Below are 19,823 nucleotides of genomic sequence, written 5' to 3' on the forward strand. Positions count from 1 at the left end.
ACAGCAAATTTTATACTGTGTATAATGCAAGTTGAAAATAATGACATATATCCATAGTGGATTCTGCCACATAAAGGGAACTTGAGGCACTCTTCTCCACTGTACCAACCAGGAATCAATTCTGTGGCTCTCTGGTTACACACACATATTTGCAGCGATCACATTAACCAACAGAGGTTGCATTTATTTTTTATTTAAAGTCTGTGTTGCAGTGTGCATATGCAGAAACTGTAAAGTGAAAGAGCAAAAAAATAGTTACAGAGTTATTTTTATCCATGCCTTTGACCCTGCTCCCAAGCTCACTGCCCAATGCGGCTGCACCAGTGATCTCAGATCACAGCTCCCATCCTTTTTAATACTCTGCAACAGCTGCTGTCAAATGGTATTCCTTGGGCTGTAGGATTTATTTTACGATTTGAGGTGGCAAGTGGGGCACAAGTGGGCTGCCATCTATTTGATGTGGCAAAATGGGAGACAAGTTGGGTGCCACCCAATCACTTAGTGGGACCAGTGGATTGGGATAAGTAACTTCATGTAACCGGTACTTGTCTATGTAAATGTGAAGGTGTCAGATCCAGCATAATGATATTGCATCTCTATCTGAGAGTACAAATGTCCATCATCCATGAGGAGGGACAGCCAAGCTTATGCAATTGGGTATAGTGCGCTTTCAGTGTATTTGTGAACCAGTTTGGTTCACAGTCTGCACAGGTTTGATTCTACTAGACGTTGTATGGCATTTTTGAGGCTGAAGTATGTGATGATGTTCTCTCATTGGAAGACAGCTTTCATTTGTTGTAATGTTTCTACATGGGGTTGCTTCATCTTCCAGTCACCAACTCAGTTCCCTAAATGGTTGTGTGATAGTGGCTACTTTGGGAAATTAAGTGACCATAATAGTTTGTTATGCCCAGCAAGCTGTGTACCTCCGATGCTTTGTGGGGCTGCTCAGCATTCTGTGCCATGCATTTTGAGGGTGTGCCCAGATCCGTTGGTGGGCCAAAATAATTCAAACATTTAAGCTGATTTTTCAGGATTTTGAATTTGTCTCTGTGAAGTGTCAGGTCACTCTTCTTTAGCCTTCGCCGTGTTGCTAATAGGCAGGCACAGTGTCCCTGATCATATTCAAAAAGGTTTTGTTTCCTGGTGAAATATATTGCCAAAGGCTACTGTGTGTAGAAATCATTTTTAAAATATATTTATTTTATGAGTTTTAGCTACACCTGAAGGTATCAGAGCGCTTTCCATGTTCTGTGCATAACTTCATTAGTGGTACATTTGGGATTTCGAACAGGTCACAAACAGTCAGAGAGAAAACTATAAAAACAAACAGCATTAGGGTGGCCTGAATATTCACAAAAGGTATATAACAATATAGCATTAAGGTAGTGTAGCTGGAGAAAGAAAAGAGATTGAAAGAATCAGGCGACTATCTCAATGGATGCTGACAATATGGGTTGGGTCTTTGGGAAACGTAGTTCAGCTTTTCCTATGTTGAAGTAGTTGTTAAGGAGTAGAGATTTGAGGTTCTTTTTAAAGAAAAAAGAAGGGTTGGAGTGGAGATCCTTAGGAAGTGAGTCCCAGATCCAATGAGCATTTCCTGAGAAAGAACATGCCTAGTATAATTTCTTCTTCAGATTAGGAGGTATGAGAAGAAGAGAGTTGGAACTTCTCAGTGCCCGGGCTTTTCATGCTCTTGATCATTTGGTTTCTATGTATTTTGTTTTTTTGTGTGAAGGGCTTTGTGGGTGATACAGGCAGTCTTGAAGATTCATCTTCCTTCAATGGGAAGCTATTTGAGTCTATAGAGCGCAGGTGAGATGTGATCAAACCGTTTAATTCCTGTGAGGAGCCTGGTGGCCGCATTGAGACCTGCTCCTAGGCGAGAAAGGTGACTTTTTGGAGTTTCAGTAAGGATGACGTTGTCGTAGTCAAGTTCCGAGAGAACTAGTGATTGCACTACCATCTTTAAACCATCAGGAGTAATAAGCGATTTGTTTTGTTTACAAAATGTTTTTGTGAAAAGAGCGCTCTTTTGGCTGAGTTGTTGAGGTGTTCCTTCATTGACATGTTTTTCTCCGGGGTGATACCCAAGGACCTTATGGAGTTTGAAAGTGAAAGAGAACAGTTTATGGCAACCAATTCTTGAGCCATTCTTGGATAGGTAAAGGTTGATTTTTGGTGAGAGGAGTAGTAGTACAGTCTTGTTGGGGTTCAGCTAAGGTGGTTGGTGTTTAGCAATGTTTGTATCTTAATTAGTGTGGCATTTAGGTCCCGGATATCACTGGGGGATTTTATTCTGGAGTTGAGTGCTATCGGCATATGGGTGATATTTTATCCCTGCTTGGTTCAAAATTACTGTGAGTGGTTCCATGAAGAGATTAAATAGGGCTCTAGAGAGGATTGAACCTTGGGGTACACCTAGTGAGACTGGTGCAGATTTCAAGAGACAACTGTTGATTTTTATTTGTTAAGAGCGATGTTGCAGATAGGAAGTGACATTGCAAAAAACACAGTTGATGGACAGAATGCAGAACAATGTCTTACATTCACCCCAGTACAAAGATCTGGGCCTAAATCCATCGTTTTTTTGCACTCCACACCACCCTAGGTCAGACACTGGCTATATGCATATCAGCCCTGACCCTGTGCCTCATGGGAACAGTCCAGCCCGAACTACCAAGCCATGTCTTTCCTAGACCGGAATCAAGCATCCAAAACCGGTTTCTGGCTATCAGCCTTCCTCAGCCTGGATAGCTTGAATCCAGTGGTGTGGAGAGCCTGGGACTCACGTCTGAGCATACCCAGCCTACTCGGGGTGAAAATTGAAAAAAACACAGTTGATGGACAGAATGCAGAACAATGTCTTACGTTCACCCCAGTACAAAGATCTGGGCCTAAATCCATCGTTTCTTTGCACTCCACACCACCCTAGGTCAGACACTAGCTATATGCAAATCAGCCTTGACCCTGTGCCTCATGGGAACAGTCCAGCCCGAACTACCAAGCCATGTCTTTCCTAGACCAGAATCAAGCATCCAAGGACCGGTTTCTGGCTATCAGCCTTCTTCAGCCTGGATAGCTTGACTCCAGTGATGTGGAGAGCCTGGGACTCACGTCTGAGCATACCCAGCCCACTCAGGCCCAGATCTTTGTACTGGGGTGAATGTAAGACATTGTTCTGCATTCTGTCCATCAACTGTGTTTTTTGCAGATAGGAAGTGAACCATCTCATGACTATGACATTCATAAAGGTACGATTCTTGAGTGTCTCAAGTAAAGCTGGATAATTTACTGTATCAAATGCCACCGATAAGTCAAGTAGTTGCCTTCATCTAAGATCTGTGAATGCCATCTGATCTATTGAGCATAACAGTTTCTGTGCTACAGCCTTTCCTGAATCCTGATTGGAATGTGTCATGGAGGTTGAATTCCTCTATGTGTTGGTTGAGCTGTTGTGGGACACACCTCTCCATTGTTTGAGGTAGGAAAGGGAGGTTGGTGATAGGTCTGAGGTTATTGAGGTCATTAAGGTCCCATACCGGTTATTTGAGAACGGGTGTGACTTTGCTTAGTTGAAGTAAGTCAGGAACACAGTAAATGATAGAGAGGCATTGATGATTTTACTCCAAAATGGGGAGATAATATGGTTGAGGTTCTGTACTAAGGTGGGTGGGAGGGGATCAACAGGTTGGGATGTGGGCTTAAAATTCGCTATTATTTTGAAGACTTCTCCTTCTGTCACGAGTTTGAAATCTGTTCACTTAGCATTATTTTTCAGTTGTGGGGTTCGTTTTTATCTTTAGTTTTTCTTGTGTCACTCTGGTCTTTAGTTTAGTCTTGGAAGGCCATTTCCACGGAGACCTGTGTGTCAGTGGAGCAGGCAGGCTGGGATGTCAAATTTGTGTCAAGGATAAGAGATCATTCAATTTTTGCAATTTTGTCCATGTTGAAGTGGCTATTTCTTCACAGCATTTATTGGTGGCTGTTATTTCATGCTGGGAGATAAGTTTAGGGGCAGCTCCTCCGTTAAAGGGGAGGACAAACGCTCTAGCAAGTGAAATGCCCTCAAAAGCCACAGAGATTACAAATAAAATGGTAATAAAACTAATGTAATACCATTTTATTTTTCGTCCTCGAGTGTTGAGTGTTGCGTGGTAGCATCAGGGAGGTGGGTGGGCTGCCTGGGCACTTTTCAAAGTGTGCATGTCCCTTTGGCTGGCCGTCTTGCGATGGCCAACCAGACATGCGCACTTTGAAAACTCTAATCCAGCTGTCTTAAGACAGCTGGATTAGACCAACCACTGGTCACCAGTACCCTCTGGAGCTTCGAGAGAGGCCTCTCCCTCCAATCTTGCCACTGCTCTCATGCTGGTTAACAGCATGAGATAATTTCCAGGATTGGTTAAGTAGTTGGCTGGGGCCTGCAATAGGCAAAACACACACAATGATGGATGGAATGTTGCACACTGGCAAAACATTCACCCCCATTCACAGATCTGGGTTTAATCCATCGTTATTTTGCTCACCACGCCACCCCAGTTCAGACATGGCCATATGCAAATCGCTCTTGACCCTGTGCCTCATGGGAACAGTCCAGCCCGAACTGCCAAGCCATGTCTTCCCTGGACCGGAATCAAGCATCCTAGGACCGGTTTATGGCTATCAGCCGTCATTAGCCAGGATAGCTTGACTCCAGTGGCGTAGTGAGCACGGAACCCAGGTCTGGGCATACCCTTCCCACATAGGGAGAACAGCAAAACACACAAGATGATGGATGGAATGTTGAACATTGGCAAAACATTCACCCCCAGTCACAGATCTGGGTTTAATCCATTGTTATTTTGCTCACCACGCCACCCCAGTTCAGACATGGCCATATGCAAATCAGTCTTGACCCTGTGCCTCATGGGAACAGTCCAGTCCGAACTGCCAAGCCATGTCTTCCCTTGACCGGAATCAAGCATATGGCTGGGTTCAAACTGGAATGGTATGGTGAGAAAAAAACGATGGATTTAGCCCAGATCTCTGTACTGGGGTGATTGTATGACATTGTTCTACATTCTGTCCATCAACTGTTGTTTTTTGCATTTGTCACCCCGAGTGGGACGGGTATGCTCAGACATGAGTCCTGTGCTCTCCATGCCACTGGAATCAAGCTTTCCTGGCTGATGAGGGCTGAAAGCCCGAAACCGGTCCGAGGATGATTGTTTCCAGTCCACGGAGGACCTGGCTTGGCAGTTCGGGCTGGACTGTTCCCATGGGGCACAGGGTCAAGACTGATTTGCATATGGCTGGGTTCAAACTGGAATGACAGGGTGAGCAACAAAAATGATGGATTTAGGCCCAGATCTCTGCACTGGGGTGAGTGTATGACATTGTTCTGCATTCTGTCCATCAACTGTTGTTTTTTGCATTTGTCACCCTGAGTCGGACGGGTATGCTCAGACATGAGTCCCATGCTCTCCATGCCACTGGAATCAAGCTATCCTGGCTGATGAGAGCTGAAAGCCCGAAGCCGGTCCTAGGATGCTTGTTTCCAGTCTAGGGAGGACCTGGCTTGGCAGTTCGGGCTGGATTGTTCCCATGAGGCACAGGGTCAAGACTGATTTGCATATGGCTGGGTTCAAACTGGAATGGCATGGTGAGCAAAACAATTATGGATTTAGGCCCAGATCTCTGTACTGGGGTGAATGTATGACATTGTTCTGCATTCTGTCCATCAACTGGTGTTTTTTGCATGGAGCCTGCGATAAACATCTGACTGCAGCAGGAGGAGGAAGTGCAGTGAGGAGGAGGCTGTGTCGTCCATGCAAGGTAGGTGGATTTAATTTTGTATTCTTTTATTTGCGGCACACACGTGATAGTGCACAACTACCCACCACCCATTTGCCCGCATCACCACTCCCCGTAAATACCAGCCGCTACTGGTAATAGTAGTTTGTTGTCTTATTATGTTGACGAGCTCCCTTGGTCTGTTCTTAGCATTGGTCAAGTTGGTTGCAAAAGAAAGTGGCTTTTTCTCTAAAGATGTGTTTCTTGTAGGACAGTTGTATGCATCTTAGGTGTGCCAGTGATAGATTCTGTCTCCATAACCTTTTGGTCTGTTTTAGTTGTCTTCTCTTGTTGTTAAGGCCTAAGTTGTACCAGGATCTAGATTGGATTTTTTTGGATCGCTTTAGTCTGAGCTGAGCCACTTGGTCAAGAACATTGGTCATTACTGTGCTAAATTGGACCGGGAGGTCACCAATGGTGTAAAGGAGTGACTGCAAGTGCAATTGGATGCTGATCCTGGATTTCTGCTCTGTTAGTGGGATTTATTTGATGACTCTTTCCCAGTGTGTGGTTTTGTTAGATGGCGCTGGATAAAATATGGGGTGAGCCTTGAGATTGAATGGTTGCAGATGGTGATCGGTCCAGTCAATGGGTATGATGGATCAAAGGGAGACAAGGTCACTTCTGGTAATTTTTGCATCTAGAGTGGTGCCTTTATCGTGGGTATGTTCATTGTAGAGTTGCTTGAGGCCATTGATTTAGGTTATGGTCTGATGTGCCTTCTTTGCCACATCAGACCATTTAGGTTATGGTCTGATGTGCCTTCTTTGCCATTCCAGTGTTGGTTGATTTCACCTAGGAATATGTCATTGGTGTCAGTTAGGTCGTACTGTGTAATTAGGTTGGTTAGTTCGTCGATAAAGAGTGTGCGATCCCCAGAGTAGTGATAAATGTTGTGGAGTTTGGTAGGAGTGGAGCCTTTGGATATGAGTTCAACTCTGAGGTATTTGACGGTCGAGTAGTTTGTGGATTTCTACTTTGTGGATGACCACTAGCCCTCCCCTATTTTCCCAGATCTGTTGTGTCTAATAATGGTATACCCAGGTAACGTGAGGAAGTCTAGTATAGAGGTTGAGTGTTTTTTGAGCCAGGTTTCCATTAGGTATGCAATGTCACTTCCATCTGAGAGTATAGTTTTGGCTAGTTCTGTAATGTGTTTCACTTCTCATCTACAGTTAAGGAGCATGCAGGTTAGGGAGCTTGGACTATTTGTTGTCATGTGTAATATCTGGATCGTGGTGCGCTGAGCAGGTGGTCTGGGCGACATGTTAGCTTGAGGGATTTGATTAGTGCCCAAGATTACTGGGATTGTCGAAGGAGGCTTGGGGTACACTTGTGAGGTTTTGTGCTGTATAAATTGCAGAGTGATTCAGCTTCTGTTGAATATACGAGGCTGAGAGCCTAGTAGGGTCTGTGGGACAGGTGGCTCAAGGGAATGGAGATCCGGCACTTGTGTCGGCTAACACTAGTTGATTTCATTTCTTTGGTCTTGGGGAGGAATTGTGTGTTAACTTGGTTTGGATAGGTTTTGATATCAAAGTTGTTTTTATGTGAGAAATGTCTGTAGCTAGTTACTAAAGTTTTTGTTCAATTTGGCTCATGAATAGGGTAAGAATGGCAGGGAGGCTTCCTGTTCTGTATGTGGGAGAGGGAGCGGCAGGTACAGAGATTATAGAAAGCGAGTAGTCTTCAAAAGGATGGAGGGCGGTGACATTGAGGTGGGAAGTGAGGAGGGTTTGTTTGTGCTGGATGGGTCCCATAAAGGGAGTCAGGGTTGTGTTCAGTGGTGCTTTTGTTGGGACAATGGTGAGGAACACTAGAAAAATGCAGATTTGCTCAGTGTGTCACTACTTTTAGTGTTCCTGCTAATGCACAGGGAACTCGGTTTTATTACGCATGTGATGCAACTTATGATATCCCAAGTAACAGCAATGCAGGCATGGGGTGTGAGAGCATGACTGCCCCCAGTGTCCATGCTATAACAAAATGAATTCACATATATTTGCAGAAACTAATTTTGAGCTGTTTCGTCTTTATTTTTGCAACTTGAAAAATCTTTGCTAATCAGGGTCCATGTATTTATTTGTCTTAAGGAATAGTGAGAGATCCATGATCTATACTACTATTATAAAGAGAGAACTGTGTCCTTTGAGCCAGGTAAACTCGAAAAGTACACCACCAATCCAAAACACCCAACACATGTTTGAAAACGTCAGGGCAAGCCGAAGGACATAGGCTATATATATTTAAAAAATAAACGTTATTTACAAAATTTATATTTAAAAAAAAAGTAGTCCCTCCAAAGTAGCGCCGGCCGCGACGTGCGTGCTCACGTCAGGAGCACTGGGAGGAGCGGCGTCCGAGGAGCGGCGGACATGGCGCGGTGGAGGAGCGGTGACCTGAGGAGCAGCGGACAGGCCAGCGGCGGTGCGAGCAGCGGAGAGGCAGACATGGCGCGGGGGAGGAGCGGTGGCGGACAGGCGGTGAGAAGCAGAGAGGCGAGGAGTGGTGAACTGAGGAGCGGCAGTTGAGGTAAGGCTCCGGGGACAATGTCGGCGCAGGCGGGTGTCGGGCCAGGCAGGGGACGGGAAGTTACAACAACACAGGCGGTGAGGAGCAGAGCGGCGAGGAGTGGTGAACTAAGGAGCTGCGGCTGAGGTAAGGCTCAGGGGACAATGTCGGGACAGGCGGGTGTCGGGCCAGGCGGGGGACAGGGAGTTGCAACAACACAGATCGGCTGAGGAAAGGCAATGTTGGGGCAGGCGGGGGTCGGGGCAGGCGGGGGACAGGGACTAACAAGGTGACGGGTGGAACATCTTGCAGGTAGTACTGTCCGACCTCCATTGACTCAGGCCAGGCGGGGGTCGGGCCAGGCGGGAAAACAGATCGGCTGAGGAAAGGTAATGTTGGGGGCAGGTGGGGGTCGGGGCAGGCGGGGGATGGGGCGGGCAGGGACACAGGCTGCTTGCCAATGTCGGGGAAGGCGGGGGTAGGGGAAGCCTGAATGCTCCCGGACAAGGTCGGGACGGGCTGCCTGTTCAGTTATAAGAAGAGGGAGGTACTGATGGGGTACATATGAAGTGGAATAGGAGAGACTGAGGCCTCCATTGTGGAAGATCTGGCAGGTCCTGCTTAGTATTATGTAAAACAGTGACTGAAAAGAATAATGAAGCATGGGGGACCAAGCTGTTGGGAACATCTAACATTCGGGAGCCCTATCCACCTTTACCAGTGGGTGGGCAGTGTCAGGGATAGATGTACAGGAAGGATTGCACAGGCAAAGCTGGTCCTGTCCATTTCCTCCTCCAGCTTCAAAGGCTAATTCAATATTACAAAGCAGATGGCAAAAACCCTCTTTGACAATCGTCAGTGATTCTTCATTGTAGATGATAGAAGATACAAGATTTGATAATCAAGGCACCAAAACTACCCTGAACCAGGCATTACACTTCAGAAAAAAAGAATTCAATGGTAATCCAGTTGCATAAAAGCCACCTTTCAGATGCTGTAGGCCGACAATGACATCACAGGTAAAAGGGTTAACACCATCTTGGACTATGAACTTCAGGAAATAAATGATCGACCATCTTGGAAAGGAATAGATTTAATGGAAACTATGACTTCTTCAAGAGAATGACATTCTTCTCGCATGAGAACATTCTTTTTTTTGTCATCCTTCCTCTTTTTCATACTCCCGCACTTTGTCTGCTGCCTTCACAGGGTGGCGTTCCACACTTTCTGCTAAGACAATGATATTGACAGAACAGCGTGCAGCAGCTCCATGCTAGGCTCCAGACTCTCAGAGTCCAAACAGGGACTCCGTGTGGGTAGGTGTGACAGTATTTGTCCATGCGGCAGACAGGTACCTACCTCATGTTGCCATGACACGGGATTGACTGTTGAAGCACTTTCTCTAGCCCTATGGGGTTACCCCATTTAAGCAGGACCAGCTGGCCTGCCCGGTTACTTTCAAAGGAAGGTAGTATAGCCCCTTCCTGTGTGTAGAACTTTACTTTTACTTAGGTCCTGACGAATTGCAAAGAATAGCATGAAACATGTCGACCAAACTAACAGGCAGTAGATACGCTACTGGACCCTAGTACCAGTGTGTATCTCTCCCTCACTGTTTTTATTAAGGTGGGCAACCACATCATTAAAATTAATCTGTGGATTGCCTAACCTTTTTTTAACTCTCTCACATTTTCCACACATCTACACTACTTTTAGTACCTTCATACCCGCATGCAACAAATGGCAGGAACAAAACATCTCCGCTAAAGAGCCCCTTTCTGGGTGCCCGTCAGAGATTGCAGCGCCAGTCTGACGAGGAGCAGAACCCAGATGATGAAGCATGACACCTAGCTTGCTGGGTGTGTGAGGGTTTTAGTTCCGAAAGGGGAATTTCCCATTCTCTCTTTTCCTTCCTTTGCTTGGTCCTTTTAAACCTCTCTTTTTGCCTTGGGGAACTGTGTACCTCTTTTTGTTAAAAGTCATTTTCAGGGCATGTACACTGTACCCCGTTAAATATCGCCCTTCCAGGGTCCTCCTTTGTGTTGATTCTTCAAGAGAATGACATTCTTCTCGCATGAGAGCATTCTTTTTTTGACATCCTTCCTCTTTTTCATACTCCTGCACTTTGTCTGCTGCCTTCACAGGGTGGCGTTCCACACTTTCTACATTGTGATGAGAATGGAGAGGAATCTCATAGATGATGCTACTGAAGTAATCTGTGATTATCAACAAAATCACGAATCTGTAAAGCTTTGTCAAATTTCGGGTCGGTTTCAGTGTTAGCACTGACTTTAGGCTGGAAGCTAAACTGGTACCTACAGGTAAGATGTTTCTCCATTTATGTGATCTTAAGGTTTGATATTTACCACTATTTCTATGCGTTATCCAAAAATGTGAGGTCTTGTGATAGCTCTCAAATGTTGACAGTCTCTGTGGTCAAGGATAGGCTTCAGTGAAAAAGATCTTTGAGTTTTCTTGAGGTGGGCAGGGAAATGCCTCAGGTTTAGGCGGCACTCCAAATTTTAGGGACGCTAGCCGGAACGAGTCATCAGCAATGGTGGAGAATTTAATAGAGGAATATCTGTGTACAAGGTTAAAGCCATGTTATGAAAGTATGGACATATTGGAACGGCCATAGGATAGAATAGGTTTTCTCAGAGTATCCCTGTAAATGGCAGCAGCGTTTTGATATTGATGATTTTCTCACTGAAAAATGTTCTAATTTTTGTTGCAAGTTCTTTTGAATGGAGACTTGACATCATGTGGCAGGAATAGCTCAATGTTTTACTGTGGCAGAAGAGGTTGAGGGTGGTTTGTCACATTGGAAATCTTTGAACTGAAGTATTTTAACTTTGGTGTTTAGCAGCGTATGTTTTTGTGAATTTCTCTCTGGGTCTGGAGATTGACTAAATCTAGAAAGCATTATGAGTGCCACAAAATCTTCTTAAGTTTTCTTATTATTTCACTGAAAGTGCTCCAGTGCCTTTTCTGCAAAAATATAACTCAGTGTAGGCCGCAATATCATTGCGGCTCGCTCAGCAATATTTTAGTTCTAATGAAAGAAGTCACCAAATATGGTAGGAAAATAAAAAAAAACAAATATCCCTGATGCACTGGGAGTTTTACCTTAGCACTTGGGGTCAATTTTGAATTCTCCGTGTTCGCGACTACCATGTAAACTATGCAAAATATGCATTTGAGGCTCTGCCCTGATTATGGAAGGCCTTCCAATAATTTGCTGTTAGTGGCCCTGTGATGGATGTACTGACCGCAGAGACAGCTGAATCTCCACCATCAGGAATCAGGCAATTCCCCGCTCGCAATAAGGTAAGGGAACCATGAGATTGGCAGAGTGTAACATCTGCATGTTTACGGAGAATGTCCGGCTTCCTTCAATTTCTGTTTAGAATCTTTAGCCCTTCATAAGACCAAAGCAAGCTGAAATGCCTTTAAAGCCAGTTACAGATAGGACATTTACAGATGGCAGATAGGAAGATGTGCTCTAAAGCTTAGGGTTCTTAAGAGGTCTCCAAAGGGATCTTGAGCCTTTCTTATGCAAATGGTTGTGATGATTTAAAGCAATAATTAGATCTTAGTTCAGGATAGAATGGCTTAATGATCTGACAGTCTAGTTCATAAGTGACTGGATCCAGCGAAAGTTTTCCTGAGCTAAGATCCAGTGTGATTCACTTGATTTATGGGGAGAAGTTGTACTATTATATATAGCCAGGATCCCATTGGTCGGTGATTTGATGGCTGAGTGGTATTTGCCCCAGTGGATGATAAAGTCCTCTAAGAATATGTTAGATTTGAATTAAAGGCTATTGTGGTTGCAGGTTTGAAAAAGATCAAGAAAAGGAACTTGCTTTACCAGGAGGATGGTAAATGGAATTGATGTATATGACGGGGTTGAACCGTGAGTGAGAGTGGAATTAAATGGGTGGTGTGAGGTGGAATTAATTTCTGAGAACTTCCAATCCTTTTTAATAATTGCCACTATTCCCTCTTTATTTACTTCATTGTGCGCCATATGATGGAGAACGGAACAATTTTTAGGAACCAGACGCCATGCTGCTCCTCCAATATGTAGAGAACAATTGCCATGCTGGCAATCATTATTAACCTCTAGCATGTAGTAAACCATTGCAATTCCAGTACTTTAAGCATTAGCATGACATTACATATTTCAATGCCAACAAATATGTAAAAATATTAAAAATGTATTTTATTTATCTTAGTGTAACAGTATCTGTAATCTACTACAACCATGTTTTCTTACCCATGATGTCCAGCAGCGGTTCTTAACCCTTTTCACTTTTGTGAACTTCTGTGGACACCCACTGAATCATTGCAGAAATCTAGGGACCTTAGGCCTATGCAACTTCTATTATAGAATCCTCAAAACAGTACACAAAAACAAGTATATAACAACAAAAAAAGCTCAAATATTGAAATAATTCACAATTAACTATAGAAAAAGTTTTCACATTTTTAATTGCGCTTCTTTATTTGTAAATAAAGTGTTCATTTTAATGTATTCATGTTAATGATATTTTGTTTTGTAAAACAGTCGGAGACCCCATTAGTAGGCTTTGCAAACCACCTGGGGTCCTCGGACCACAAGTTAAGAACCACTGGTTTACCGGATGTGCTTGTCTCTGCTACATAGGGAGCCCGTCACAGCAACAACTGTAATGCCATACCTGCACCGGGGGATTTCAATCCCCACAGGCACTTGCACCAGGAGGTGCAAACACCCAGAGACCGCTCCTGGAGGCGCATAAAGAATGCTCAGAGATCCCGCAGAACGGGATTCGCGCGGCGGGCCCATCTGCTCCTGTCAGAGGCTGCCAGAGGCTGGGCTGGGCCATCCCCCTTTTGTTTACTCACCAGCCACCACCATGGGTAAGCGCAAACAACCCTGTAGTCTTAATTTGGGGAAATCTAGAGCTAAAATGTCCAGGAACTCTGCCTCAATCATTTCATATTTAACTTCCACAGTGGGGGCCTTAACTCAAGAAATTTAAAACACTGAGGACCAGCTGGGTATGCAAGCTGACGATCTTGGACTGAGTGCCCCCCAGTTGACCCCCCCTTTGTATGTAATCCCTAATGAGATCCAAGCCATCCCCACTATGCATGGCGTGCTGAGGGAGGCTCCTTTGTTCCCTAGCAGGGGGTCTCAGTTTGCGGAGGTAGAGACTTTGGGAAAAGAAGCATCCTCGCATCAGGAATTGCCTGTACCCCCAGCTAAAAAAGGGGAAAAAGAGAGGCACCAAACCTGGCATGGTATCAGCTGAACCCATCCCAAGACATGACGGTGAACTAGACCGAGGTCTTGACTATTCCACCTATACAGCTGTTAGACAATCTATGGAGAATTTACTTAAAACGCGCCTGGAGCCACTTTTTTTCTACTGTTATCAAAGATATCTCCATTATTTTTAAAACACTGGTAAATGGGATAATGGGGAAACTAGAGCGCGTAGAATCTCAACATTATGGTCTTTAATAATGGAAGTGTGATGATTAATAGGTTGGGTTTATTGACCTCACAAACCTTGATTACTAGTCAAAAGGGAGAGGGGGCTTTGGGGCAGGAAAATCGTACCTCGCCACAGACTAGCTTAGGCTCTCTAGTGAACACCAAGCCAGGGGTGAGCTCGGGGCGTTGGGATGCGGACAAGCCCTGCAAATATGGGGAGCAAATCACTGTCCCTAAACAACAACCAGTGGGGCAGGGCAAGACCCCTGTAAACAGGCTTGAAATTAGGGTCTTAAATAGCGGCAGACTTAATTTTCCACCAATTGCAACTCCCCTAGTAGCAATTCTCATAGGTGCTCTCCTGTTTAAAGAGAACTGTATAGAATCTACCCAGGAACTCATACGTAAAACCAAGTTCTGGTGCAAACAGAATTCAAGCAATGGGCCGATGGCTTCCTCACACATTATAAGGGCAAGACAAGTTGGCTGGGAGGGATTTAGGCCAAAACTAGTAGAGGGAGGCTGTATTGTTATTAATTTTGACCAGGCAGGAATAGCAGGGAAGCTGTTTGAGGATGATATAAATGAGGGACCTGGGGGCATTAGGTTTCTTCCTGTGTTTTTGTTAACCCACTACCAGATGAGCAACAGGTTCCCAGCATGAGGGAGCGGGGGAATTTTGTGCTGGCAAAAGTGAGGGGGTGTCCATTGTCTCAACCAAGCTCTAGGGAGGACCAGTTTTCTAAACTGACCCACTCTATTGCTCTGATTCCACCTACACTGATAAAAAAGACCCCAGGGGAGGAAGGAAGGGGAGTGCAGTCTAGTGTGCACAAACATATTCCTCCCATTACGTCATCTGCATAATAATGATTGACTGCTCTCTCTCCCCAACATCCATTCATAGTATAGATAGATGACGGGGTGCCGGGACAAGTGAGGGTAATAATTAGGCTTTCCTGTTTTCAGGTTCTATCTTTGGTAAATTCTGGTGGGGTTTTTTCAGTTTTTTCAACACCTTAAAAAAACAGAGGTTACACATTTTCGCACCATTAAAAATAACAGAAACAGTGCTTTTCCGTTTGTTTATGGAATTTTATTTTAATTTTAATTATTGCTTGCCTTCTGCACTGATAGTGCATGTGTATAGATAGCGTGTGCATAGGGTATATGAGGTCCAAATAAACTTTTACTGCATCAGAATTGACTACAAAGTCAATACCATTCTTCATTATCTCTGAAGATTGTAAAGATGCTTTCAGTATACAATCTAGCAAGTGACAAGGAACTCTTTCAGGGAAGCACTTCAGCTCAGGTATCGATTTTGATGGCCATCGTAAGATTTTTTCATAAGCGTAGCTGAATTACTACAAATACAAACGCTATCAGTTCAATCTTTATTGAGCTTAGTAGGAACTTTTTTCAGCAGCATTCCATGTGACACTGCATTCCATGATTACCAAACATCTGGTGTCATGTTTTCACCACTATCTCAGATGCTTAGTGACAACATTCATTTCACATATACATGCCACTACATCTTGCATTGAATGTTTAAAGCCTGGGGTGTTTGGAAATTCACTTACAATCAATACTGACTCAGTAGAAATGGGAAAACAACAAGTGATGGACTGAATGTGGATCAATGTCACACACTCCCCCAGTCAAAAGATCTGGGCCCAAATCCATCGTTTTTTTGCACTCCACACCACCCTGGGTTAGACAATGGCGATATGCAAATCAGCTCTGACCCTGTTGCCCCATGGGAACAGTCCAGTCCGAACTACAAAAGCCATGTCCTTCCCAGAACGGAATCAAGCATCCGAGGACCGGACCGGTTTCGAGGTAACACCTCTCATCAGCCCGGCTAGCTTGACTCCAAGTGGTGTGGAGTGCCTGGGACCCACGTCTGGGCATCCCCAGCGCACTTAGGGCGGCAATTGCAAAAACAACAAGTGATGGACTGAATGTGGATCAATGTCACACACTCCCCCAGTCAAAAGATCTGGGCCCAAATCCATCGTTTTTTTGCACTCCACACCACCCTGGGTTAGACAATGGCGATATGCAAATCAGCTCTGACCCTGTTGCCCGATGGGAACAGTCCAGTCCGAACTACAAAAGCCATGTCCTTCCCAGAACGGAATCAAGCATCCGAGGACCGGACCGGTTTCGAGGTAACACCTCTCATCAGCCCGGCTAGCTTGACTCCAAGTGGTGTGGAGTGCCTGGGACCCACGTCTGGGCATCCCCAGCGCACTTAGGGCGGCAATTGCAAAAACAACAAGTGATGGACTGAATGTGGATCAATGTCACACACTCCCCCAGTCAAAAGATCTGGGCCCAAATCCATCGTTTTTTTGCACTCCACACCACCCTGGGTTAGACAATGGCGATATGCAAATCAGCTCTGACCCTGTTGCCCCATGGGAACAGTCCAGTCCGAACTACAAAAGCCATGTCCTTCCCAGAACGGAATCAAGCATCCGAGGACCGGACCGGTTTCGAGGTAACACCTCTCATCAGCCCGGCTAGCTTGACTCCAAGTGGTGTGGAGTGCCTGGGACCCACGTCTGGGCATCCCCAGCGCACTTAGGGCGGCAATTGCAAAAACAACAAGTGATGGACTGAATGTGGATCAATGTCACACACTCCCCCAGTCAAAAGATCTGGGCCCAAATCCATCGTTTTTTTGCACTCCACACCACCCTGGGTTAGACAATGGCGATATGCAAATCAGCTCTGACCCTGTTGCCCCATGGGAACAGTCCAGTCCGAACTACAAAAGCCATGTCCTTCCCAGAATGGAATCAAGCATCCGAGGACCGGACCGGTTTCGAGGTAACACCTCTCATCAGCCCGGCTAGCTTGACTCCAAGTGGTGTGGAGTGCCTGGGACCCACGTCTGGGCATCCCCAGCGCACTTAGGGCGGCAATTGCAAAAACAACAAGTGATGGACTGAATGTGGATCAATGTCACACACTCCCCCAGTCAAAAGATCTGGGCCCAAATCCATCGTTTTTTTGCACTCCACACCACCCTGGGTTAGACAATGGCGATATGCAAATCAGCTCTGACCCTGTTGCCCCATGGGAACAGTCCAGTCCGAACTACAAAAGCCATGTCCTTCCCAGAACGGAATCAAGCATCCGAGGACCGGACCGGTTTCGAGGTAACACCTCTCATCAGCCCGGCTAGCTTGACTCCAAGTGGTGTGGAGTGCCTGGGACCCACGTCTGGGCATCCCCAGCGCACTTAGGGCGGCAATTGCAAAAACAACAAGTGATGGACTGAATGTGGATCAATGTCACACACTCCCCCAGTCAAAAGATCTGGGCCCAAATCCATCGTTTTTTTGCACTCCACACCACCCTGGGTTAGACAATGGCGATATGCAAATCAGCTCTGACCCTGTTGCCCCATGGGAACAGTCCAGTCCGAACTACAAAAGCCATGTCCTTCCCAGAACGGAATCAAGCATCCGAGGACCGGACCGGTTTCGAGGTAACACCTCTCATCAGCCCGGCTAGCTTGACTCCAAGTGGTGTGGAGTGCCTGGGACCCACGTCTGGGCATCCCCAGCGCACTTAGGGCGGCAATTGCAAAAACAACAAGTGATGGACTGAATGTGGATCAATGTCACACACTCCCCCAGTCAAAAGATCTGGGCCCAAATCCATCCATTTTTTTTTTGCACTCCACACCACCCTGGGTTAGACAATGGCGATATGCAAATCAGCTCTGACCCTGTTGCCCCATGGGAACAGTCCAGTCCGAACTACAAAAGCCATGTCCTTCCCAGAACGGAATCAAGCATCCGAGGACCGGACCGGTTTCGAGGTAACACCTCTCATCAGCCCGGCTAGCTTGACTCCAAGTGGTGTGGAGTGCCTGGGACCCACGTCTGGGCATCCCCAGCGCACTTAGGGCGGCAATTGCAAAAACAACAAGTGATGGACTGAATGTGGATCAATGTCACACACTCCCCCAGTCAAAAGATCTGGGCCCAAATCCATCGTTTTTTTGCACTCCACACCACCCTGGGTTAGACAATGGCGATATGCAAATCAGCTCTGACCCTGTTGCCCGATGGGAACAGTCCAGTCCGAACTACAAAAGCCATGTCCTTCCCAGAACGGAATCAAGCATCCGAGGACCGGACCGGTTTCGAGGTAACACCTCTCATCAGCCCGGCTAGCTTGACTCCAAGTGGTGTGGAGTGCCTGGGACCCACGTCTGGGCATCCCCAGCGCACTTAGGGCGGCAATTGCAAAAACAACAAGTGATGGACTGAATGTGGATCAATGTCACACACTCCCCCAGTCAAAAGATCTGGGCCCAAATCCATCGTTTTTTTGCACTCCACACCACCCTGGGTTAGACAATGGCGATATGCAAATCAGCTCTGACCCTGTTGCCCCATGGGAACAGTCCAGTCCGAACTACAAAAGCCATGTCCTTCCCAGAACGGAATCAAGCATCCGAGGACCGGACCGGTTTCGAGGTAACACCTCTCATCAGCCCGGCTAGCTTGACTCCAAGTGGTGTGGAGTGCCTGGGACCCACGTCTGGGCATCCCCAGCGCACTTAGGGCGGCAATTGCAAAAACAACACGTGATGGACTGAATGTGGATCAATGTCACACACTCCCCCAGTCAAAAGATCTGGGCCCAAATCCATCGTTTTTTTGCACTCCACACCACCCTGGGTTAGACAATGGCGATATGCAAATCAGCTCTGACCCTGTTGCCCCATGGGAACAGTCCAGTCCGAACTACAAAAGCCATGTCCTTCCCAGAACGGAATCAAGCATCCGAGGACCGGACCGGTTTCGAGGTAACACCTCTCATCAGCCCGGCTAGCTTGACTCCAAGTGGTGTGGAGTGCCTGGGACCCACGTCTGGGCATCCCCAGCGCACTTAGGGCGGCAATTGCAAAAACAACAAGTGATGGACTGAATGTGGATCAATGTCACACACTCCCCCAGTCAAAAGATCTGGGCCCAAATCCATCGTTTTTTTGCACTCCACACCACCCTGGGTTAGACAATGGCGATATGCAAATCAGCTCTGACCCTGTTGCCCCATGGGAACAGTCCAGTCCGAACTACAAAAGCCATGTCCTTCCCAGAACGGAATCAAGCATCCGAGGACCGGACCGGTTTCGAGGTAACACCTCTCATCAGCCCGGCTAGCTTGACTCCAAGTGGTGTGGAGTGCCTGGGACCCACGTCTGGGCATCCCCAGCGCACTTAGGGCGGCAATTGCAAAAACAACAAGTGATGGACTGAATGTGGATCAATGTCACACACTCCCCCAGTCAAAAGATCTGGGCCCAAATCCATCGTTTTTTTGCACTCCACACCACCCTGGGTTAGACAATGGCGATATGCAAATCAGCTCTGACCCTGTTGCCCCATGGAAACAGTCCAGTCCGAACTACAAAAGCCATGTCCTTCCCAGAACGGAATCAAGCATCCGAGGACCGGACCGGTTTCGAGGTAACACCTCTCATCAGCCCGGCTAGCTTGACTCCAAGTGGTGTGGAGTGCCTGGGACCCACGTCTGGGCATCCGCAGCGCACTTAGGGCGGCAATTGCAAAAACAACAAGTGATGGACTGAATGTGGATCAATGTCACCCACTCCCCCAGTCAAAAGATCTGGGCCCAAATCCATCGTCTTTTTGCACTCCACACCACCCTGGGTTAGACAATGGCGATATGCAAATCAGCTCTGACCCTGTTGCCCCATGGGAACAGTCCAGTCCGAACTACAAAAGCCATGTCCTTCCCAGAACGGAATCAAGCATCCGAGGACCGGACCGGTTTCGAGGTAACACCTCTCATCAGCCCGGCTAGCTTGACTCCAAGTGGTGTGGAGGGCCTGGGACCCACGTCTGGGCATCCCCAGCGCACTTAGGGCGGCAATTGCAAAAACAACAAGTGATGGACTGAATGTGGATCAATGTCACACACTCCCCCAGTCAAAAGA

The sequence above is a fragment of the Lissotriton vulgaris genome, chromosome 7 (assembly GCF_964263255.1).
Source record: "Lissotriton vulgaris chromosome 7, aLisVul1.2, whole genome shotgun sequence".
NCBI lineage: Eukaryota > Metazoa > Chordata > Amphibia > Caudata > Salamandridae > Lissotriton > Lissotriton vulgaris.